At 35.6% G+C, this 25,484-nt stretch overlaps 1 protein-coding gene across 11 annotated transcripts in view; it reads left to right on the top strand.

The window, feature by feature from the left end:
• LOC102906763 (putative P2Y purinoceptor 10) overlaps positions 1 to 25,484 on the top strand; it is an 86,505-nt gene that overhangs the window by 50,938 nt on the left and 10,083 nt on the right. For 2 of the 11 annotated variants that reach the window (XM_076562706.1, XM_076562704.1), the window contains exons 2-4: positions 20,106 to 20,148; positions 21,477 to 21,531; positions 21,813 to 21,909. The gene's annotated coding sequence lies outside the window, so the exon portion shown is untranslated. The other 9 variants (XM_076562702.1, XM_076562700.1, XR_013048262.1 and 6 more) reach the window with 8 other exon arrangements.

The raw sequence follows: 25,484 nt of genomic DNA, 5'->3' as shown, positions 1-25,484 counted from the left end.
TTCAATATACACAAAGCTTAAATGCAAAGTGTACTTGCACAAACCCGTGGTGTTCTAAGTCTTTTAGATTTATTAATAAATTTACCTAGAAAAAGTTGAATTTTCCCTTTTCTTTTTTAACAATGAATTTATTTATTTATTTATTTATTTATTTATTTATTTATTTATTTATTTATTTATTTATTTATTTATTTTACATACATCCTGGCTGAAGTTTCCCCTCCCTCCATTCCTCCTAGTCCCTCCCTCACTCCCCTCTGTTCCCACCCCCAAATCCATTCCCCCTCTGTTTCTGTTCAGGAAAGGGCAGGTCTCCCATGAGTATCAATAAAACATGGTGTTGCAGTAAGGCTAAGCATCCCTTCTTTTTTAAATATGAGATTTCCAAAAGCTCAAAGTAAATAAAATGAAAAACAGTCTTTTTTTTTTTTTTTTCGAGACAGGGTTTCTCTGTGTAACTTTGCACCTTTCCTGGGACTCACTTGGTAGCCCAGGCTGGCCTCGAACTCACAGAGATCCGCCTGGCTCTGCCTCCCGAGTGCTGGGATTAAAGGCGTGTGCCACCACCGCCCGGCTGAAAAACAGTCTTAATTACTGAAATAAAATTCATATCCTTCAGAATATCTTCTCTTTATCTTAATTATTGAGCTCATAGTGTAAGCCCTTTAAAATCCCATCCAAAGGCATGCTTGAAAACTGAGTTCTTTGGCATAATTGGGGAAAGGCAAGAATTAAACTGGAAAGTAAGGACAAAGTTAGAATAGTAAGAAAATTCAAAGTCAGCTTAGAGAACTTATATCTGAGAAAAAATCAAAAGGCAAACTACTAAAGTATTTCTAATGAGAAGAGTAGCTTTATTTTTTAGCATTGGAGGGGACACAAATATTAAGGAAGCTATGGAAAAATAAAGAAAAAGTGAAAATATAACAGTTAGAGTAGAAGAAAAGATGAATGTGAGAGACATTTTAAAATCAGAGTCACCAAAATGTAAGAGGTTGTTTTGATTTGGTGGGTGAAGAAGATAACATCATTAAAGTACAATTCTAAAGTTCTGATTTTACACATACATACATTCAGAGTGGAAGGGGAGTGATAATGGTATGATTCTCTATTGGTTACCTACTGTGTTTCATTTTATTTTATTTCTTTGCTTTATTTAATTTTCACAATTTTTCCTTATTTAAAAATTGTTTTTCATACAATATATTTTGACCATATTCTTTCCCTTTCTCCCATCCAACATCATGCCCCCCAAAGAAACAAAGAAACAAAAAACCCAATAAAACAAAAGATGCCCAAAACAAAACAAAAAGCAAGTGAGCAAGCAAACAAAATAACACTGAGTCTATTTTGTATTGGCTAACTACCCCTGGACATGGGGGGGGGTCTACCCTGGAGTGTTGTTGATATACCAATGGACTCTCTATTAGAAAAAACTGATTTTCCTTTGCCAGTCAATATTAATGGCAGATAGCTTTTGGCTAGTGGTGGGAATCCATGTCTACTTCTCCTTCTCAGTTCTGGGATTTTTTTCTGGTTTGAACCAACAGGTCTTGTGTACTGTCATAGTGTCTGTGAGTTTATGTGTTTATCAGTCCCGTTGTGTCTGGAATACAGTCTCTTTGGAGTCATCTACCACCTCTGGCTCTTATATTCTTTCTGCATAGATCTCTGAGCCTCATTTGGAGGGGACTGATAAAGACATCCCATTTAGAGCTAAATGCTTCAAAGTCTCTCACTCTACATTGTGCAGTGGTGGGTCTCTATGTTAATTATCATCTGCTACAAGAAGAAGCTTCTCTGCTGTGGGTTGAGTGATGCACTGATCTGACTCCCAGCCTAGTGTGTTGGCTCTATTTTCAGTCTTCTAAATTAAATGTTTATTCTTAATCTCCATATCATATAAAAAGAAAATAGCCTCAATGAAGTTAAGTAATCTGCCTAAAACAACAGGGATTGCTATTAGCTAATACATTATTTTGTGTGTGAAATGGCAGTACATATAAAGCTTCTCATTATAAAATCCAAGAGGAAACAAATATCAATGCATAAATGACTTTTAGGATCAGTTGGTCCATATCCATCAAGACTAATGAAAATATATCGCCTTAAATGCTTATATAAAAAACTCTCAGCTCTTGGCCAAAAGTAATTTGCATTTAAAGCTCCGTAAAGCCTTATCTCAATCAAAAATTATGGTGGCTGTTCTGAAAATAATGGGTTACCCTGAGAAGAGACATATGGTTTTATTCTAGGAAACAAGTGTCTCCTAAGTTTCAACCAATTCAGAAAGAAAAGCATGATTGTCTAAGCTGAATCACTGGGAAGGAGTAGGCAGTTTGGATTCATGTGGAATAAGTGTGCCAATTGGTCAATCCAAATTAATCAAATTAATGGCTTCTTTTGAGTTTCTATGAAATGCATGTTAAAATCAGTTTTTCTCTCCTCACACAGTGTACCCATGGCTCAAGACTGCTAGATCAATACCAAAGTTTAGGGGAGGATATTTGTTGTTTGATATGGCCATATATACTACAATATAGGTCCTCATTGTAGCCGGAGATGAAACACTAAGGTAGGAGTTAAAACTGAACAGGCAATGTAGGTCTAAATTTTAAGCAATGCTAATAAACATAGGCTTAATTTATACAAAATGGTAACCAATGAAGTGTCACTCATGAATTTGCTTGGATTCACTCTGGTGATAGCCAAAATGTTATCATACAGCCTGAATGATGATCCAAAGTAGATTGATATTAGTGAACACAGAGAATAATCAGTAAATTAAAGAGAATGTTCAGAGATAAAATAGTCAAGGGAGGGACTAGGGAGATGGCTCAGTGGGTAAGAGTGCTTGTTCTACAACCACAAGAACCTGAGGTTGAAGCCCTAGCAACCATGTACAAAGCCAGACATAGCTGCTGACTCCTGAAGCCCCAACACCAGTGTTCTGATAGTGAACTTATGATTCAGTGAGAGACCCTGTTACAAAGCAGTAGTGGAGGGAGGGGAGGAGAGAGGGAGGGAGGGAGGAAGAGAAAGAAAGTATAGTGATAGAAGATATTCAGTGTTCTTCTGTGACCTCACATGAATACAACACACACACACACACACACACACACACACACACACACACACACACACACACACTCACTTACTCACATGTACATGCATACACATACACACAGAAATTATTAGAAATAGATTAAATATTGGACTAAAATTAGGAGAGGAATAGTGACATTTAAATTCCTGATACAGAAGTGTCTTTAAACACAAGAGAAGGAAGAGTGTTTAAGGGGAAGCTGTTAACTTCAATTTCAGATATATGGCATTTGAGTGTGTGTCTGAAACAATAAAGAAGACAGTCAGCGAGACTGTGGAATAACAGTTTTGGTATTAGAAAAATATTCTTTTCTGGAGATACAAATTTAAGAGCACTTACCCTGTAATGAATCTTTCTTATTACAACAATTTCAGGGTTCTTGGCATGTCCAGTTTCCTGAACATATTTGATCATATTTGAGATACTCAAATAGGACCAGTTTACATAGTCAAAAATAGTGTTATGTATGGTGGAGTAAAAAGGGAACTAGATCTTTCATGAAATGTTCTGTGTTATAATGGAGAAATCAGAACTCTGATTATCTGTTTTTTTCATCAAACAGAAAAAAGGAAATGTTTTCTCTTTTGAGATTTTTTTTTATTTTATTTATACAAGTGTTTTGCCTGCATGTATGTCTGGGTATTATGTGCATACAGTGCTTTGGAGGCAAGAAGAGGGTGTAGGGTTCCCTGGAACTGGAGTTACAGATGGTTTTTAGCTGCCATGTGGGTCCTGGAATCAAATCTGCGTTGTCTGGAAGAGCAACCCATGCTCCTAAATGCTGAGACATCTCTCCAGCTCCAGGAAGCTATCTTTTCCTTTCCTAATTCCTCTTCCTGTATAATTAGGTAGTTGCTAGATTTAAATATATTAATAGTTGTAAAGTGTGTAAAACTCTTGCTGTGCTGTACTAGTAGTTTCAATAAATTGGATTCCCACTACTTATATACTGTGTGATTTAACGTTACTGCAGTTGTCTCAGAATAAGTTCAAAATAATGGGACACCATCTCATTATCTGCTCATTGCTGTGCTTATGAACACTTCCATGAGAATTTTACAAAATTTGAATTGCTGTGTCAGTGGCTGTATGGGTTTAAATTGTTTCTAGACATTGTCTAATTATTCTTTAAAACATTGAGTATAGATGATTCCCTATATTCCTTGTGAATATTAAATATTAGTGGTAGAATCTTTGTTCATTTTATAAGTTGTTTTCTGCTTCACAAAATACAACAACTTTTCTAGGAAGACAGCTGTAGGCAGAATATTCTGTCCCACCAGCCAGCTCCCACATAACCACACAGAGACTTATTACTAATTATAAATGCTTGGCCAAGCTTAGGCTTGTTTCTAACTAGCTCTTATAATTTAAATTAACCCATTTCTATTAATTTACTTCCTGCCACTTGACTCATGGCTTGTTACCTCATCTTATACATGTCCTGCTTTGGCTGTGTCTGGCTGGTGACTCTGCCCTTCTTCATCCCAGCAAGCTCTCTCCCCATCTGAAAGTCCTACCTAGCCTCTTGATGCCTAGCTATTGGCCATTTAGCTCTTATTAAATCAATGAGAGCAACACACCTTCACAGTGTACAAAAAAATTGTTCCACAACAGACAGGAGATTATGATGACTCTGTTAAAAATGTGACTAGATAATGCTTGTGTTCTGAAACCTACATAGGGTTAGAAAAAGTGCTTCTCTGTTGAATGTCACTTTCAAACCCTCACAAAATGTCCTTACCCTCCCCGTTACTTTCAAAGGTTCTGGATAAATGTGGAATGCTCCATATTTTGTACACAAAACTTCTCTTATAAGGGTGATGAGATAAATGATTGAATTAGAGAAAAACACTAAGATGTTGCCAGATTCTATGGTAACTTCTTGAATCAGCACGCACATTTTCCCCCATGAGAATCTGGTATAAGTTACCACACAGCTGCAAGAGATCTGATCAAGGAAAAGGACCAAGGATGACTTCAGCAAAAGCATTACTGGCTTCCTGTTTCTGTATACTCTAAAATATCATTAGACTGAAATGCAAAGAGCAAGGGAAAACACTTGGAATAAATCTGAATCCAGATTTGACAAGCCAGGCTGATTTTTGGAAGGTTATTCACTTAGCAATTGAATTGTTTAGCCTTGTTTATTTTTGGTTGCTAAGATGACTTGATCAAATCAACTGTTCTGGGATCTATACATTTTTCTTCAACCAAGGAAAAAAAGTAAGACTTTCATACGACTTAATCTAGTTATGTTTTTAATGCATTGTGCTGATCTAATATTTTCATTAAAGATCAGTTAAGCATGTAACAATACCTGACTTCATTGTCTTATTTTTCTCTATTTCAAAAGCATTTACTTCACATGTATTCTTGCCCTTAGTTCTTGCAAAAATTCTCTGAGGCAAGGATTTTTATCTACATTTTACAGCAGAGCCGGAACTGAAGGCCAGCTTATTTATCTCTTGTTCTTTCCTCTTGACAGATAGAGGAAATCTCTCATGAATAGAGAGGTATGACAATTACTTTAAGAATGTAAAAACAAGCTTAAGATAATTTGACTAAAAAGTAGAAAAGAATCACAGAATTTTTAAAGATGATTTTGAGAACTTGGACATTTCAATGATACCAGTTGTGTTCAATTCATACCAAAATTTTCCAATAAATTGGACTGATTGTAGCAACATATGTGAGTATTTAATTTGACAAGTAAAATATCCTTATTAGAGATAAAGATGTATAATATATATATATATATATACATACTAGTTTTTGATTTCTAAGATGATTTAATGAGATCAAGAATATTTATGTTTATGTGGTTCCTAACTTGATCACAAGATTCAATTCAACTGAGCTTAGTTTATTTCAATAAAATGACTGAGCATTTCTCTCTCTCTCTTACACAATATATATATATTATATCTTACACATATATACACACATAAATACATGAATACATACATATGACTTGTACTTGCAATCTAGAGGTTGAAGGGACATACTAGAAGAGACAAGTAGACACAGAACTAAAATCCCAAATAAAATGTAAATGATTACACATTCTTGGATGTTCAAAAAGTATAAAGATCTTCTCCAACATAGTAAGAAAGATGTGAAATTTGAACAAAACGTTGACAGAAATCTGGGTAAAAATTTAACTGGCAGAAGGTAGAACTAGAGACCATAGAGATAAATAAATCCATACAAAGGCTTGGAGATAAGAAAGTCTACTGTGTTTGGAGATTGATGTAAGTAGTTTGCTTGAAGCACTGTGTACTAGTTGAGGGCAGAGAAGAAAATAGAAAACTAGGAGAAAATGAAAATGAAATTTGTAGGGCTTTGAGATCCATGTAAGGGTGTACCACAGAAATAGTGCATTATCATGGGTTACTGAAAATTTCAAGCAAGATAATCGACATGATTAGAGCAGACCATTAAGCAGATGAAGCTGATAGCTACATTTAGGAAATGTACCCATGTGATTAATGGAGATACTATTGCAGTACTTGAACTGTGATGTGAAAATGGCACAAAATAAAAATTTACTGAATATTCTTGAGTGATGTCTATCTCTATTTTGCTGCTATAATTGAACAGCTGATGAGTTGCAACAGAGACTGTGACCCATAAAGTAAAAACCAAACAAAAAACCAAACAACAACAACAACAATACCAACAAAATAAACAATAAAATAAACTAAAACCCTACCTTGCTCTCTGTCTCTTTATAAAAACATTTTCTGGCCAGGCGGTGGTGCATGCCTTTAATCCCAGCACTGGGGGTGGGGGCAGGGTGGGCAGAGGCAGGTGGATCTCTGTGAGTTTGAGGACTACAGAGTGAGTTTCAGGAAAGGCGCAAAGCTAAATGGAGAAATCTTGTCTCAAAATAAAAATAAAAATAAAAAGAATAAACAAACAAACAAACAAACAAAACCTTGCTGACCAGGTAGTACAGAATCTTCTTTATGTAACTGATACAACCAGTAATTTTTCACTGACTACTAGTTTGAGGGCTGAGTTTACTCCTTACATTTAAATTTCAAACTTTTTGTGGTCTGCAGAGTGATGCATCTAGAGAATTAATTTTGAAATATCACACATACACTCCCAATAAAACACTTTGGGTTATCTGAGCTGTGTGAATCCAGACACTACTGTAATTTTCTCTTCATTTTCAACATAGAATGGAAAGGCCACTTTACTTTTCAGCCAAGAAGTCCTGAGTTCAAACTAAATCAGGAAAATAAAAATAGAATAATTTCTGGAGTGGTTCAAATTAATTAAACACAACCATGGTGTGAAAACAACCTAAGTATCTGTTGACAGAAGAATGGATGTGTTGCGGTAATGCCCGCGTTACAGATACCTGTTCACCATGTCCGAGTGAGGGGCTGCGGATTAAAAAATAAGAGACAAGAGACAGCGGGTCATTTGCCACGGCTAAATGCCGAATGCCAAATGCCATTTATTGAAAGAGGGAGGAAACCTTAAATACAGGCTTACGGCACAAATGGAGGATCCCCGGAGGGCAGAAGTTCGCTACCGAACATTCTTGCATCTAAGCTGTTAACGCCCAATATGCAGGATACACAAACAAGGAACTTCCCTTAAGCATTCAGAAGGGTGGATACTGGCAGGGAATTATCATAGGGAGGACATCTGGTCAAGGTCGGCAAGCAGGCAACGGCTTTACTCAATATGGGAGGAGACCAAGGCCCTACATGGATGGAGAAAATGTAATTGGTATGTTTGTGTATATAATGAAATATTATTTATCCTTTAAAATAAATGATCTTCTACAACAGGCACAAATCATTGCATCACTTTTCTCCCAACTGTGCTGGAAAATGATTCAGAGTTTCCTCAATAAGGCTTAGGATGTAGTTTTGCAACAAAATGGATTAACATGGAGGATATTATGCTAGGTGAAATAAGCCAAAGACAAGTGTTTCATTGTCTCACTTAAGTACAGCATCTAAAAATCAGACTCAGAAACCAGGGCATAGTGTTAGTTATTTAGCTGCGTTGTGTTCTTACCCTGCAAGGAAGTGTCACAAAACACGACAGAATCCGCTAATAAGAGTTTATTAGAGTTAAAGGGACAGAGTGTGCAGGCCTGTGGGAGAGACACGTGCATGGAGAAGAGTGAGAGAGAAGAGAGAGAGAGAGAGAACCAGGAATATGGCGCTCCGCTTTAAAAACCGGCTGGGGGCGTGGCCAGGTCACGTCACTACTCCATGTGTGTGCGTAGATCACATGGTCACGTTGCGCGCTTACGTAGCCATGTAACGTCACGGATTCTGGTCACGCGAGATGCCTTGGCTGGAACTTGCTAGACGGAGGTGTCCGGCCTGACCGGAATTGGCTAGGCGGAAGTGTCCGCCTGGTAAATGCGACCGGTGGGGGGGGCGTGTTGTGAACCCTTCACATAGAATGATGATGGGCAGAAGCTGAGGATAGAGAAAGTAAAAAGATAGTCATAGAAGAGTACCAATTCAGTTATAAGATGACTATATCCTTGAAATGTAATGTACAACATCATAACTGTACTAATATTAATTTATTATAGACTATGAGTACAATGAAGTGATAGTACTCATATTTAGCATGTGGAAAGCCCTCTATTTGATCCTTAGTACAAAACAAGTACAAAACTATTTTTTAATTTCAAATTAGATTATAATAATTCATATATATGTATCTTTCTCACAAGAATGGTGACTATGAGATGTCATAGCTGTATAATAAGCGAGATTATTATTTTAAAATGTAAATAGACATTAAACTGTGACATTGTATCTCTCAAATGTAAAATTTTTATTTATTTTTTACACCTCTGTAGAACTTAAAATGAAACCAGAGATCCTTCAGTCTTACTATATATAATATGTTATAGAGTAGACTATTGTTTGAAAATAAAATAAATGACCTATTGACATATACAGCTCCTCACAAACTTCTGGGAAAATATTCTGAATGAAAAACCTAAACTCCAAAGACTACATAATATGTAGCTCTATTTGTATGATATTTTTACAATGACCAAATTACAAATATGGTTAATATATTAAGGGGACAATTGTTTAATAGAGAGTGCATAGTGGGAAAGATTTGTGTCTATAAAAGGTCAAAACAAAAATCTTTATAGGTGGAAACATTCTGTACCTTGATGATATAAATATCGTGTTTGTAATGGTTTACATATTTAAAAGATGCTTCCATTTGGATAATAAGGTATGACATAAGTATCTTTGTAGTACTTGTTCTTACATGTGAATTGAAAGAAATGTCCCAAATAAAAATTTTGATCAAAGTATCTAAAAACTGTTCTGGAGAGATGGTTCAGTGGTTGAGTTCTGGCTATTCTTGCAGAGTACCAGGATTCAGTTCTTATGATCTACATGGTAGATGACAACAATTTGTAGCTCTAGTTTCAGGAAATCCAATGCCCTCTTCTGGTATCTCCATAGACACTAGACACATATACAGTACACAGACATGCATGCTGGCAAAACACCCATGAACATAAAATAAATAAATAACAATAAATATTTAAAATGTCTTAAATGTACAAAATCCCCACCAAAGCCTCAAACATCCACTGTTATAGAATATTATTTTAAGATGTGTTACATTTGTTTATGCTGTGGAACATTTGCTTAATGATGCAAAGATGTGTTGCATTCTTTTATGTTGCATTTTATAGGTGTTGTTTCCTGTCCCATAGCTACTCTCATATAATCACTTAATATAAACTATAAATGCTTGACCGATAGCTCAGACTTATTCCTAACTAACTTACAACTTAAACTATTTCTGTTCATCTGTGTGCTGTCCCGAGGCTCTTGGCTTTTACCACTATCCCATTTTGTGTATCTGACTCGTTCTCCGTCTGGTTGGTATCTCCCCTGACTCTGCCCTTCCTTATCCCATCATTCTCAGTTTGGCTTTCCTGCCTAACTTCATCCTGTTCAGGTACTGGCCAGTCAGCTTGTTTATTAAACCAGTCATAGCAACATATATTTATACAGTATACAGAAGGATTATTCCACAGCAGCATTTGTTTAACTCTGTGAAGCTGTGTTACTTTGCTTGTCTAAAATACCTGATTGGTCTAATAATGTGCTGAATGGCCAATGGCTGGGTAGGAGAAAGGATAAGTGGGGCTGGCAGGCAGAGAGAATAAATAGGAGGAGAACTATGGGAGAAAAAAGTCTAGGAGCAAGAGAAGGTAGAGGACTCCAGGGGCCAGCCACCCAGCTGCACAGCAAGCCATGGAGTAAGAAGAAAGTTACATAAGGTAAAGATAAAAGCCCAGAGGCAAAAGATAAATGGGATAATTTAAGAAAAGCTGATTAGAAATAAGACAAGCTAAGGCAGGGCATTCATAAGAAAGAGTAAGAGTCAGTGTGTGTATTTATTTGGGAGCTGGATTAGGGGCCCCCAATAGAGTAAGAGTCAAAAGAGTAAAGAGTGAAAACAACCAACAACCATCAACCTTAACCTCAAAAACAAAACAAATTAAAACAAAAAACAAACTCTCAAAAGAAATACATAGCACACACAAACAACAAAAAGAAGCTCTTCTAATGTATGATATAACAATTTCCTCCTCTGCACTGCCATGGGCTTCTCATGTAATGTGTTTTATTAAAATTATTTTATGTAAGAATAAGGATCTTTCAGTCATTCTTTAATAATGATTATTGATCACGGGAGTGAGAACAATATCTCCACATTTTCATGTTGCTTTTATCTTTATTTATTGGAGCCAAAATAACAATTAAAAGCATAGACTTGTCATGAATTACTTCTTGTCTTAGGTGTGAGGACTCAAAATAATTCCATTATATCATTAAAATGATGTACTTTATGTGTGAATGAATATATTATATATTATTATATTATATGTCATTTAAAAATAAATATGTACTTCAAATACATTAATACCTGGAAAAAAAGTGGGTTAAACTTTTTCAAAATCCACAAAATTAAACAAATTCAGACACCCAATAATAGAAGCAATGAATGTTTTACTTTTCAACATCATTCAATCTAGAGCAAAGGTATTTCCTTAAATTTTTCATTAGACCTTCTAACAGAACCTTAAATATCATGTATCTCTTCTAACAGCTGTTTAGTGAAATGTTTATGATACTCCCAAAATAGGTGTTTTCCTTCTCAGAACCTAGTACCAAATCTGAACTGGCAAATGAAAAATATGTTCTTGGTAGTCATTGGCTGAAATTCATTGACAGAAATGAAGCAATGACAAAGATTTCACAAAAGGCCCCACTGATATTCCATCCTCATACCCTTTCCATCCTTGTACTCTTAGATGATGATGTGTATTTCTTAGATGCAACAGTGAGATGGATTTGTTTTCTAATTTTATTGGGGAATTGAGACCAGTAATATTGAGGGATATTAATGAGCAGCATTTATTAATTTACATTATTTTGTTGTACTGTGTATTTCACTTCTTTTGAGTAACTGATCTGAGATTACTCTTTGATGTAGTTAACCTGCCCTTCAGATTGAAAATTTCCTTCTAGTTAGTGCCTTCTATAAAGCTGAATTGGTGAATAGAAATTGTTTAAATTTGTTTTACCATGAAATGCTTTTCTTTTTCTGTCAATTGTGATTGATAGTTTTGCTGGGTATAGTAGTTTGCACTGGCAGCTATAATCTCTTAGAGCTTGTGTAGAAGAACACCTATCCAGGCACTTCTGACTTTCAGAGTTTCATAGAAATTTCTGGTGTTATTCTAACTGGCCTGCCCTTGTATGTGTCATAGTGTTTTACACATCTAACTTTTAATACCCTTTGTTTGTTCTGTTTATTTTGTTTTGATCATTACCTGTCATGGATAATTCCTTTTCTGGTCGAGTTTACTTGGCATTTATTGTATCTCTTGTACCTTGATAGGATTTCTTTTTTTAGATTGAGAAAATTTTCTTCTATAATTTTTAAAAAATATTTTCCATGTCTTTGACATGGTTTTCTACTTCTTCTTCCTCTAAATACATTATTTATAGGTTTGGTCTTTTCATAGTGTCCATATTTCATGGATGTTTTGTGTCTGGATTTTTTTTTTAATTTAAAATTTTACTTGATAGAGTTATCTATTTTTTCTTTTTTTTATTAAGAAATTTTTTATTCATTTTACATACCAATCACAGATTCCCCTCTTCCCTCCTACAAAAAGGCAAGGCCTCCTATGGGGAGTCAGCAGAGCCTGGTACATTCAGTAAAGGCATGTCTAAGCCCCTCTCCCTGCCTCAAGGCTCTAGGATGCATCCCACCATAGGTAGTGGGCTCCAAAAAGCCCACTCATGCACCAGGATGAATTCTGATCTTACTGACTGGGGGCCTCTTAAGCAAATCAAGCTACACAACTGTTTCACTTATGCAGAGGGCCTAGTCCAGTCCTGTAGAGGCTCCACAGGTGTTGTCTAAATTTCATGAGTTCTCACTAGTTTGGTTTGGTTGTCTTTATAGGTTTCCCCATAATGATCTTGATGCCCTTTGGTCATAGAATCCCTCTTCTCTCTCTTCTACTGGACTCCTGGAGCTCAGCCTGGTGTTTGACTGTGTATCTCTGCATCTGCTTCCATCAGTTACTGGATAAAGGCTCTATGATGACAGGGTATTCACCGATCTCATTACTAGTGTAAGTCAGTTCAGGCACCCTCTCCACTATTGCTAGAAGTCTAAGGTGGGGTCATCCTTGTGGATTCCTTGTCTTCAAGACCTGAAACTTTCTCTTCTGTGTCTTTTAATCTTTTGATGAGGCTTACTTCTGAGGTATTTGTTTGATATCCTAAGTTTTTCATTTCCAGTTCTTATATCAGTTTGTATTTTCTTTATTGATTCTATTTCTCTGTTAATTTTTACTTTCATATTTGAATTATTTTCATTATTTCATTCAACCATTTGTGTTTTGATTAAGGCATTTATTAATATCCTCTTTAAGGTTTTTTTTAAACATATTCATAATTTCTGTTTTGAAGTTCTTATCTTGTGCTTTGACTAAATTGCTTTTCTCAGGGCCTAACAGTGGGGTTGCTGGCTTCTGGAGGAGGCCTATTGTCTTAATTTTTTTTGCACTATTTTGCCTATTTTCTGTGTTTTTGTACTGGTGTCTAGACATTTGGAGTTATGATATTTGAGGTGTTTCTAGGTGTAAATATTTGGTCTTGTCTTGGTAAAGTACTTTATTATTTGGTGGCTCTTGCCTACTCTGGGTCCTGGTGGTTGTGGAGCTCCTGATGAGAGTTATTTTGCTTGTCAGTGGGGCACTATTGTGTCATATTTTGATCACGTTCTGACAATAAATTTTTCTTTAAATCAGAGGGTAAAGCTAGCCACTAGCTGGCCAAAATTAACCATGGAGGTTTTAGAGGACTGAGAACAGAGAGAGAGAGAGACAGGAAGTAGTAGGGTGTGGCTTAGAGAGGATCTTAGTCCTTTTGGATCGAGAAAATGGAAGTGATAGAAGGTCACTTGTGTGTTCTCCATCACTTCTCTGATCATTTAGGTTCTTATCCCGATATCTGACTCCCAATTTTTTATTGATAAAGAATAATTAGATAAATGCCAACATGGGGCTCAAGCAAACAACCTTGAGATTAAGAGTCTCATGCTCTACTGACTTGATACCTACATTCCCAAGAGGTGGGGTGGATTGCTTTTTGTTGTTCAGTGAGTTATGGATGTTTATCATTGTTTAGGGGAGTTGGTTTTGGTTGCAAGTTGTTACTGGTCATGGTAAGGGAGGTAACTAAGCAAGTGTGGTTGGATTTAAGGATCTCTTTCTGAACAGAAAAAGTGGATATATAGGAATGATAGGATAAAAGGGTAGATTATTGAATCTACTTTAATTTAAAGAGCACAAATTAATCTCAAATATTTTACATTGGTATAGATTTTTGTATATTGGTATAAATTTAAGGTTATTTTTACTGCAACATATTGTATATATGTTTCTACTCTGGTTTAATGTATTGTACCTATGAAGCTCATTTAAAAATGTAATGTATAATTAAGAAACACAGGTTAGTAGTTATTTATGCATAATAATCAAATATGTAGTCATGTGAGGTATGTTTTAAAGGTTAAATAGATATATTTTATGTAGACAGGTTGTCTTCAAATACTTCAGGTATCTATAGAATATGCAATTTAAGATGTTATATAACATAAGGCTTTTCATGACAGTGAGATATGTCTGCTCTTGGCAGCACCAATCTACTTCAAAAAAAGATGACGGACATTGAAGAAACTCCATATGGAGTTTGCTTTCATTGTGGCAAATTTAGCCATTGGGCAAGAAACTGCCCTTGCCTCAACTGCTGATAGTACGCTGCCCAAATTGAACAAATAGGACACAAAAGAAGGTGACTGCCAAACTTTGCCAAGACAAGTTAGGACAGTCCTTCAAAATTCCTCCTTCACAGAAAAGTCCGTCAAATATTCTAGGCCTGTAGGCCAAAAAGGAATGTCCCAATGTTGCAGAGGAACCTTGAGTCCAGGCAGCCAGCAGTTTCTCTCATTTCTTTGTTTTAGAAGTTGTTTGCTCTGCATTTTCTGTTTACTCAGGTAATATTGTATCTATCTCAGGTCTCTGATGAAGTTGAAGACTAGATAGTTATAGTTACAGTTTTTCTTGTTAAAAATGAAACTCACAAAAGAGGTCTAAAGTGTATAAGGTGGAGAGACCAAAAAGGATAGTTTTGGATTGGTAATACAAGTTACAATAAAAAGTGAATTAGGTACAAAACTTTGGAGTCACCAAGATAGGATAGATAATGGAGTATTTTCTCTGAATTTGCCAAAGGAAAATGGATTGGACATAGTGAATGTAATTCTTACCTGATAATTGTTCTTAGTGTACATAGTTTTAATATGTCATAGTTAAAACTTTCCTTTTCTAGTTAGGCAAAAAGGGAGAAATGTGTGATATTTTGATCACATTCTGACAATAAAGCTTGCTTTGAATCAGAGGGCAGGGCTAACCACTACCTGACCAAAATTAACCATAGAGGCTTTGGAGGACTGAGGACAGATAGGGAGTAGTAAGGCAGAGTTTAGAGAGGATCTAAGTCCTTTTGGATGGAGGAACAGAAGAGATAGAAGATCATTTGTGACTTGGCTGCTTCTCTGATCATTCCAGTACTTACTGCATATCTGACTGCTGATTTTTTATGGATAAAGAATAATTAAATAAATGCATCAGAGAGCCACAAAGAAATGGGTATAGGCCAGAAGGAAAGACTGAAAGGTGCCTCCAGGAAGAACTAGGCGACCCTGGGCCCACACCAAAAGGCTTAGTCTCTAGGGCATGGGTGTGAGATGGAAGGAAAGCTTACTGCAGGTAGTTAAGTCTGGAGAGACAGGAATGAAGGAAAGGAAGGGAGAAAAAACGTCCCCTACCTGAATCCTAGCCTCATACAGAAGCTTGGAAAGGCTGAAAGGGGCCATTAGGAAGAACTAGGGGGACCCTGAGTCCTCATCAAGTCGCAGGGTGCCCTTAACTCAGTTTCTTAATCTGCCTTCTCTTAGCATAACAAAATATATGAGGCTGGTAATTTATAAAGAAAAGAAGTAAACTTTGGTTCATGATTTGCTTGAAAGTACAAGAACATCTGTTCAACTTCCAGTGAGAGCTATGTGCTGCTTCAACTTGTGGAAGAAAGAAGAAAAACAAACACAATGCTTGGAAGAAAAAAGAGGGAGGCTATAAGTTATTTAATTAAAAAGGCATTGGTCCAATAATGAGGGCTCTGCCCTCATGAAAAAAGCACCTTACACTAAGCTGCACTTCACACACACACTGCCTCATGGGAAAGAAAATTCAGGTCCTGACAGATGAACTTTTGGAGGATACAATTTATCCACTTCTTTAGCCAATAATCTTCTGGAGACTAATTCATATTATTAATGTGTCACTAGAGAGTCATTCAAAGAAGAGCTACACCAGTGGATTTTAAAGAAACACAGTAGAAATGTTCCTCTGGTATTTTTAGGACACTTCTTACAATTATTATATAAAATGATTTTATTCATCTACTTTTGAACTTTAATGTATCTTTATAGGGCAATTATGACGTGGATTCTGAAAAAATACCACAGAGCCTTTTCTATTTTATATACAATTTTTAACATTTATTGTTGTATCTTGTTCTGTGGATGGATCTCTTAGTGGCACATTAATAAACTGAATTTATCTACAGGAAATTATTGCTTAAGAAAGTATACATTGTGTCCTCCAAAATTTCATGTGTCAGAATCTTTACATTTCACAGAAAAAGGGAGTAGCAGATTAATTACTTTTCTGTTACAAAGAGAGCTCATGAAATGAAATTCCTTTACAGAATAATAAGGAATATTCTTTCACATCTTTGTAAGCCTCTCTAATGTCTCACTTAACAGAAGACAGATTATCATGTTTTTGCCTTCAGCCTGCTGTTTTTGCTGTAAACTTAAGAAATATTGGCCATATCTCATTTCAAAAAATATGTTATTAGCATGATGTATTTATTATTTTGAGTGGATTAATGACTGTTTTAATGCTGAATATTATAAATACCAAAAGATAGAATACAAACAACTGAATGACTTATTTAGATCCCAAATATTTTTGTTTGTTTTGAAATGGGGGTCTCTATTTGTAACCCTAGCTGTGCTGAAACTTACTATGTAGACCAGGCTGGCCTCAGACTCACAGATATCTATTTGCCTCTGCCTCCCACATGCTGGGATTAAAGGTCGGTGGCACCACCCAGCCTTGGATCCTAAATAATTTTTAAGAGTACAAAATAATGTAAATTCAAAAAAGTTTACTGGCATAAATAAATCAAGAAATGCTGATTTGAGGAATTTTCTGCCACTTCTAGGTAACTGAAATTCTGGACACTTGGAATCTACACCCATGTGATGTTGATGCCATTTCTAAAACTCCTTCTTTTAGTATGAAAGATCTACTGAGGCCATTTATATTTTTATTATTCTAATACCATATATTAATTACCCCAAAATAATGAATTTCACATTTTCATACATGTGGTTTGTTCTTATGAAATAACAAAGCATTTTAAAAATATAGATGTCACAAAAAAGGCAAAGCATGCTCTCTGTCTTTGCATGTAAAATAATATTCTTTTAAAATAACAGGAACAAAGGGGAAAAACGTCGAATCATCTAAAAGGAAACTAAACCAAACTATTCATAATTGAAGGTGATGAACAAATACAGTCTTTATTGTAATCTTCCCAACTATCAGTTTTATTGCCAAACAAATGCTTTTCTATAAAATAAGAAAGTGGGACAAAATATAGTCTTATTTTCCTTATCCCTTGGCATTTTAGTCATTGTCCATGACATTGGATGATTGGAAACCAAAGATATCATCAAGAATCTAGTGAAACTGCATCATTCTGGGTGATTTATAAAGCATATACTGAACTGGTCAGTTGTTTGTCTTAATGAAATAGATTTTTTAAGATTTCATATCCAGTGAAACTACTTCACTTCTTATGACAGGAGGTTCCTCATAGAGGGTCTCAAGAAGTGGCCCTGGGCTGATAAATGTCTTCAAACTAAGCCTCTGGGATTCAGGAAAATGAATCTCTCTTCTAGCTATAAATTATGTTTTTCTTCCTGAAAGAAGATACTTCAAGGTACAATTCAAAAACTTTTAATGGAAAATATGCAAAATTGGCTCCCTTCAAAGACTGATTTATTCCTATTCATGAAGGTTCATTTCCTCTTTCATTTTACTGATTACAGCTTTAAGAGCCCTTTAGAGAGATATAATTCTTTTGAAATTACTCTTCCATCTTCATTTATACTGTTGTTGCCCTAATCCACATTCTTATTACTTCATACTTAAGTTACTAATATATCCTCCAAAAGGGTTTTCATCATCCAGTTTTGCCTTCTAAGTAATCTTTTAGGGAGGTGTATAGGCAAATATTGTTGGATGAGAATCTTGCCTCTCCTATTCACTTGCTTTTCCATCTTAAGAAGTTAATTACTTTTCTGCTTCAATTCAGCATTGGACGAGACAGGAAGGATTCAATGAGATTTTGAGTACAAATTGTCTACAATATTGACAGTACACAAAAAGTATTCATAAATAATTTTTATTCCTCTGCCTTGCTTCTGTTTAAAACCCATGTCATAGCTTCCTAAATCTAATTGCTTGCCTGCTCTAAGAGTTTGTTTGCATGCATCTACTGAAAAATATCACCCTGTTTTTCAACATGGACTGTGCTTCAGAAAAGTTTTATACTCAATATCCCTCAAATACAGGTAAGTCTACTTTCCACTTGTGTACTTGATAATAATTTTTCTTTCCTAGAATTACTTGCCCATTTCCTTCTTATTAAATTTGCTACACTTCAGCAATGCTGAAGTTTTGCTATATCTGCTTACACTCAATACATTTGTGTTTGTATTTCAGTATGTTTATATAATCACAGTTTTCAAACATTGTTTTTTGAGATTATAATATAATTGTATAATTTTCTCTTTCTCTTTCCTCCCTCCAAATCTTCCCATGCATGTGTATATATATGAACAATTAAAGAAATAGAGTTCTGAGGCCATGAATTTGAGAGAGAGAGCAAGGGTTGTCACGTGGAAGGGGTTAGAGAGAGAAAAGGGAAAGGGGCAAATTATGTGTTCATATATTAATTTAAAAATAATAATAAAATTTCAAGTTAAACAGAAAACAACTTAGCTACCTACCATAACTTTATGTAAAGAAATAGTTCTCATGTATTCACTAATTTATTTTGTTACATTTAAAATCTTCTAGAAATACATGTTCTACTCTTTGGAAAACACAACTTAGTGTAAATTGGTCTATTGAGCATCCAGGACTTACATACTTTCCCAAACACATTCATGCTATTGTCAATTAATAATCTTATCTCCCACACAACTTAATAGCAAATTATATACTATGCTATGCTTTTTAGTTATTTTATGAATGATTAACCTGTCATAACCTGACTCCTGGATAACCAAAGTTATATTTTATGCTTCTGAATCCCATCACCTTCACTCAGAACTGCAAAAAGCTGATCATTATTATAGTTCATTAAGTATTTGTTGGTTAATTAATTTTAAAATAGTTCACAGTGATATTCTATGGATATAGAGATAGAAATCAGAGGGCTTAAAATGACTTATCCAAAACAGTTTGTGTTGACTGGTTCTAATACAAAAATATTTGAAGTCACAGTTCACCTTGTGTTGTAATTTTTGCTTATTAGTTGAGAAAATATTGATGTTAGGTTTAGGATGTGTACTATGGTATGTTACTACAAACTACAAATAAATGTAAAATAACTAGAAGGTTAGGCAAAGACATAAAAAATTGAGTCACAAAAATCATTAATTTAAAATGACACATTGTAAAAAGATTTCTTCCATTCACTACCAATAGAGTTAAAACTGGCCCCACCTTTTTCAGTAAACTATGAAAAAAAAAAGAATATATATATCCTTAATAATTCAATCATGCTGGTTGCTTAAGACAAATGGAGTTTTCCTAATCCTAATTTCAGGTAGATTCTCCTAGAAAATAAATAAGAAGTTAATGATTATATCCTCAATCATAGCTATTATTACTCATCTAATTGCTACTTTTTTTGAAACACTATATTGTAAACTTTCTCCAGCCTAGGAAATAGATGAAATGCTAAGCAAGAAAAAAAGAAGCATACATATTGATGGATAAGATGAAACAACTACACTAAATTTAGGCTATTATGGTTGAGATATCAACATCCCAACCACCAACTGCACTCAGCAACTAGAAAACTTCAATATGAATCTTAGGTAGAAAAGATTGTTAAGTTATCAAGCTCTTTTTGTTTCTCCACAGCTTTGTTCCTTCTAGATGGCCTACAGATTTACTGGAATTAAATTGTTTTTACCTGAATTGGGTCACTAACTTCTGATCTGTTCTTCCCCTTGTTAGAGCCAATGACAGGTGAGGCTACTGAATACAAGAGAGACCTGAGGTAAGTAGCCAGGATTTCTTCTAGCAACATGTAGAAGTTGTATGGGAAATGAATGTAGTATGTGGGGACACTGGTCACTTGTCAGGAAAGGGTTTCTTTCTCCCTCTAGCCCAGGCTTCAGCTTCTAAGTTCAACAGGTCTGGAACTATGTTTTTTTTTCAGAGAAGGATAATAACCTAGAAAACTGGCTCACACTGCTCAAATTCACAAGGGACAAATTTGTATCATGACGCCAATTTAATAATTTATAGTAAAGAAGAGAACTGCCAAATGGACTGAGATGTGTGTTGGCCTGTCAGCTTAGTCTCTTTTCAGTAGGGATGCCAAGTCAAAAAACTAAATTAACAACAGATTGGAGCTGGATAAATCTATGAAATCAGAATTAAGAAGAGGACTGTAAGGTCAAGCTTGTTTCATTTACATAGTTCAGCCAGGAAGAATACTCCATCCCTTTGCCAGTCCTCACAAGTCATGGTCCTATCATCAATCAGGCCAGGCTCTTAGTTTCCAAAGTTAAATCCATTGCTTTTCCATAGCTTGATGCCCCTGTGATTTTTATTGGACATCCCTGAGTGCTGGGCCTAGTTCCACCTAAGTCTCTAACGGTTTTGGTTTTATAAGATGTGTTCGTTGCAAAATGAGCTGCTGCAGATCCAGGTTGCCCTCCTACAAAAATATGGTCTTCAATTTCCTTCTTTAATCAGTCTTATCTGTGAATCAAAACGCTACACTTTGACCTAGCCCACAAGTATTATTGTTTTTCTTCTTTACTATGGTTATTACCCAGAAAGTTCTTTGCAGCTCTGGGCTGCAAATTCTGAGTGTGGCTCTTTTACATGCCTGTAGAGGTTTGAACTACTTTGTAAGCCTTGTTTTTCAGAATTATTCTGAAACTTAGCTGAAAGTTTTGTTTCTAAGTGTGTGGTATTTACTTGCATATTTCTGAAGATCCCATAGACACTGTGCAGAATCATCAGACTCATTACACTCATTACACTCATACACAGATTCATTGCAGACTCTGCAATCAATAGTGCTTTTCATTGATTTACTTGTGCATCCTTTGGGCATTCATTTATTTACCCCTTTCCTCAGTTTTCATTCAAACAACATTCTTGAAAATGCTTTGTTTGGAACACAGAAATAATCTGAATCTAGACTTTGCTCTCAGTATAGTACAGCTTTCAGTATAGTAAAGGTGCAATAAATACACAAAGCAAACTACATATTAAAGTGTGAACTGATGGATCGAGATGAGGAGAATCTAGATTTAGTGGAAAGTTTAAACAAAGATTGTCCTGTTGTTATTTTTCACATGTTTTTTGAAGTTTCCTCGGTCTGTGCCTCCTGGAATTGAAAGAGCAGCAGCTTTCCAGTTCTTAGGTAAACTTCTTCATATTTGGCTTAGAAATCTTATCTTGACACAAAACCTACTGGAATATAGTAAGAAAAACATCTGGGTTGTGGTGGAAGGAAATAAGGTGGGTAACAGTTAAGAAGGCAAGGATGTATTTGTTGTTTGTTCAGCACCAATGACAGAAAGAAGAAATCAAACTTGACTAGCGTCATCTGCTAAAGGGACTTACCTTCGTTCTGTGCAAGTAAGGTTTCTGTGGTGAGACATCAATGTGCTCAACTTCCTCTTTCAACACTAATTTTTTCAGTTATCAGCAGGATATGTGCGTGCTGCCCAGAGTTGTGCTTTTCTACTCTCATCTCCTTGCAAAGATACAAGAGTGCTTATCCCGGCTCAGCATCAGGGTAAGTTTTAGTCCAGCACCTGTAAGTTTGTTTTTCCACTTGGGGGGATTGGTGGAGACAGGAAGATCAGGACAGGGACGGATGTGAAGCCAGTGTTTTGAATGAAATGGTCACTGGTTTCTCCTCAGGATTCTTACCGGAGAAACAAATGTGATTGCCTTTGAGTCTAGCCAGAGTTCAAAGTCAAGTTGAATGCTGTCAGCCTCTACTGTTACAACAGCAGTATTGTCGTATATGTTATAACTCACTGCTTGCTAAAGGGGCTTTCTGTAGAGTGGGCAAGGACATAAAAGGTAAGTACAGTGTTGTATTTTGTCTCATTTAGAACAATTCAACATATTTAACCAAAAAAGAGGATATGAACTTCTGCTGTATATAATTTATCTAGTTACATAGGATATATATATTTAAGGCTCCTAATGGTAAGCTTAGCTTGGATAGATACTGAGACAAGTAGTATATTCTTCTAGGATAAAAGAAGAATGACAAATGACATGTTTCAGAACTAAGAAGCCTGTCTAAATATAAGTCACTCATAATATAGTCGGATTATCCGAGAGTCAGTGAGATGAAATCACTTAAGACCATTCAGATAATTAGTGGCAGAACTACAGCTAGGGACTCAGCCTTAAAACTCATGTTATTTCCCTCCAGAAGACTGTGACTTTCAGAAATACTATAAATCTACCTATGGCCCTTTTGAGTTTCATATTGGAAAAATAATATATCAGAAGATGATTTTTGAGTTTATTCAGAGGTATTCCTTGATTCTGTAAGAGGAAATTATTGTCCTAACTTCAGTCCTTCTAGACAGCAGAGTCCAAATGCAGGACATTTATCTTTTCAGTGATCACTCTTAGGAGTGGAGCTGGCACTAGTGAGTCAAAAGCAACCTATCTGGGGAGTCCTTCAAGACAGATTGTGTGCTTAGCTGATTCCAGAAGTAGTCTAGGTACAATGATAATGACTTTGCACTGGTTTCTTTGGGACGTGATAGTCTCAATTCTTTGAATTCTCAAATGAGGATATTGTTATTTTCCTTGTATAAATAGATGCAGAGAGTCATTGTTATTTCTATTAGGGAATTTCTGCAACTAAAATATGGTACACAGCTAGGTGATATGCAGATATACCTAGAATGCTGATTGTCTAAACTATACTGATAATCAAGTCATAGATTTAAGACAGTTGCTTTTTGTAATGGTTCCTATTGAATACAGTCCCTTCTTTGGTCAAACACAGTTCTTTTTAGGGCCTAACTGATAAGTTATTTAGTTCAAATAATATGGACTACTAAATCCTAGTAGTGGAGAAGCAAAGAACTCCAAGTGACTGAGCACATTTTTTTTGAGAAGTTTTGGGTGGTGCTTGGTGGCTCTTTGTGTTTGAGATAAGTGAGTTGGCATCCCATGAAGCCCTGTGTCATGGTTCTAAAACAGAACATAGAAATGTTTGCTGTGAAACCACGCTATGGACAATTTTTCATCATCAGGGCAATGGTTGGGTGGAGAGTTCTACATTTTATTTTATTTTTAAATTATTTACTTATTTTTATTTTTTCTGTAAATTGTTGCTTTGCTTGCACATATATCTGTGTGAGGGTGTTGGATCCCCTGGAACGGAAGTCACAGACACTAGTGAGCTGCCATGTAGGTGCTGGGAATTGAACCTGGGTCCTCTGGAAGAGCAGTCAGTGCTCTTCTCTTACTCACTAAGTCATCTCTCCAGCCCCTCTACATTTTATTTTAATTAAATAATTCAAAAAGTTTACTTATGGTTCAGATTAGAATTTTAAAGCCATTGTTTCCTTCATGAAACATTAAAAAAATTTAATGTAGGGTTGCTGTTGATTATAGGAACCAAATCTTAGACCCAGATCAATCTACCTCATTGCACTGGTACTTTCCAACTATTGTGTATGCAGTCACCAAGAAGAATGTGGAGAGATGTACTTATAGCAGTTTTATTAGAGGTACAGTGATTTTGTTTCTTCACCTGTATCTAGTTCTTTTTCTTTTTAAAATTCTCTTCCTCCAAGACGACAAGCCTACAGACTACCCGCACTATCAAGGAAAATAGAAATAATTTTGATAAGCATGTCTCTTCAATTGTGCTGGTTACTTAATGAAAAGAGCTTAAAAAGAGAAGGAGAACTGAGATGGTGGAGACTCATAGAGCTGGGACTTAGGGAACGAACTGTCATCTTAATCCTAGAACTGAATTTCCATACTCTTGAGTCCAGAGCTTAAACTTCAGGGAAATGGAATTACTTATTTGAGTGCTAATATCTCCAACTTTCAGTTAAATTATATTCTATGATACAATCATTTGTAATATATCATTCAATAATGATTTTTCACACACACACACACACACACACACACACACACACACACACACACACACACACACAAAATGCTCTAAGTATATTCAGGGGTAGTGGCTGATAAGTGCCTCCCTCCAGGCAGGGAGGACTAGTGTTAGGGGTAGTGCCCATACAGACAAACTAAGCTAGAGCTAGAAAAGAGGTAAGGATCATTGAGTTCAATTGTCTTATTTTAATAACAAAGAAAACGAAAGTGGCAGAAAGGAAGGGTCTTATTTCAGCAACATAAAGAGTTGTTATTTGACTAGTAGAATCCATGTCTCTTTGATCCAAATCTAGTATTTTTAAAAATATGGTCTACTGTTTTGAGTCTTCCCTAACCTACAAGTCTTGCTCAACTCAGCACTTCTGTTATCAAAACTGAAATTAAAATGTCCCAGATTTTCTATCTGCAATCTACTATGATTTGAGTCCAAAAGTCAAACTTCATAAAGATCCTTGATTCTGATACGACACTACCCTGACACCTGGAGGGACTACTCTGACACCTGGTGGGAAGTCATTTGCCATATAGCCATAGTGCATATAGATAAAAGTGCTAGAACTAGATCCAAGAATGGCAGTGTCTTTATCTTTAAGGAGAGTATATTCCATATAAATACCATCTTAAAATATTTTTCTTCCATGCAAGAACTTGTTTGGAAATGGAGAGTTTCATCTTTCTCTAGTTTTATAAAGAATCTTATTACAAATAAAATTGCAATACCTCTTGGACTTTTGGAAAGAAACTTAATCCTGCTGAGAGTTAATTTCCCGATCGGTGAAAGTTATGATAAAAAAAACCTCTAAATTCCTACAAGATAGATTGATATGCATAAGAATAGCATTGAGTAACTGATAGAAAACATAGGGAATTGGATTTAGTATTTTACTTTGAGTTAAGGACAAAACCTGAATCATTATATAGGCACGCATAAGTTGTCTCTTTGTGAAAACTGGACATTAATGTAGTTTGTTAGGAAGGGAAGCTGCTTTTTTGGTACCTATTAAAATCTTGGACTCAACATTAGTGAATCAGACTCAAAAGCCTGATACAAATATGTATTTTGAAACAAGACTTATTTCTACCAAAATACAATGCTAGATGATCAAATTCTACTTAAGCATGTGAGATTCTGGTTGGAAATAGGAAGCTGGAATTATAGACTTTGAATTTCTTAAGTGTCCTGATTTCTGAAAGTCTGACCTC

Source organism: Peromyscus maniculatus, chromosome X (assembly GCF_049852395.1).
Source record: "Peromyscus maniculatus bairdii isolate BWxNUB_F1_BW_parent chromosome X, HU_Pman_BW_mat_3.1, whole genome shotgun sequence".
Lineage (NCBI taxonomy): Eukaryota > Metazoa > Chordata > Mammalia > Rodentia > Cricetidae > Peromyscus > Peromyscus maniculatus.
The sequence above is the reverse complement of the archived record's forward strand: the minus strand, read 5'-3'. Positions and strand labels throughout refer to the sequence as shown.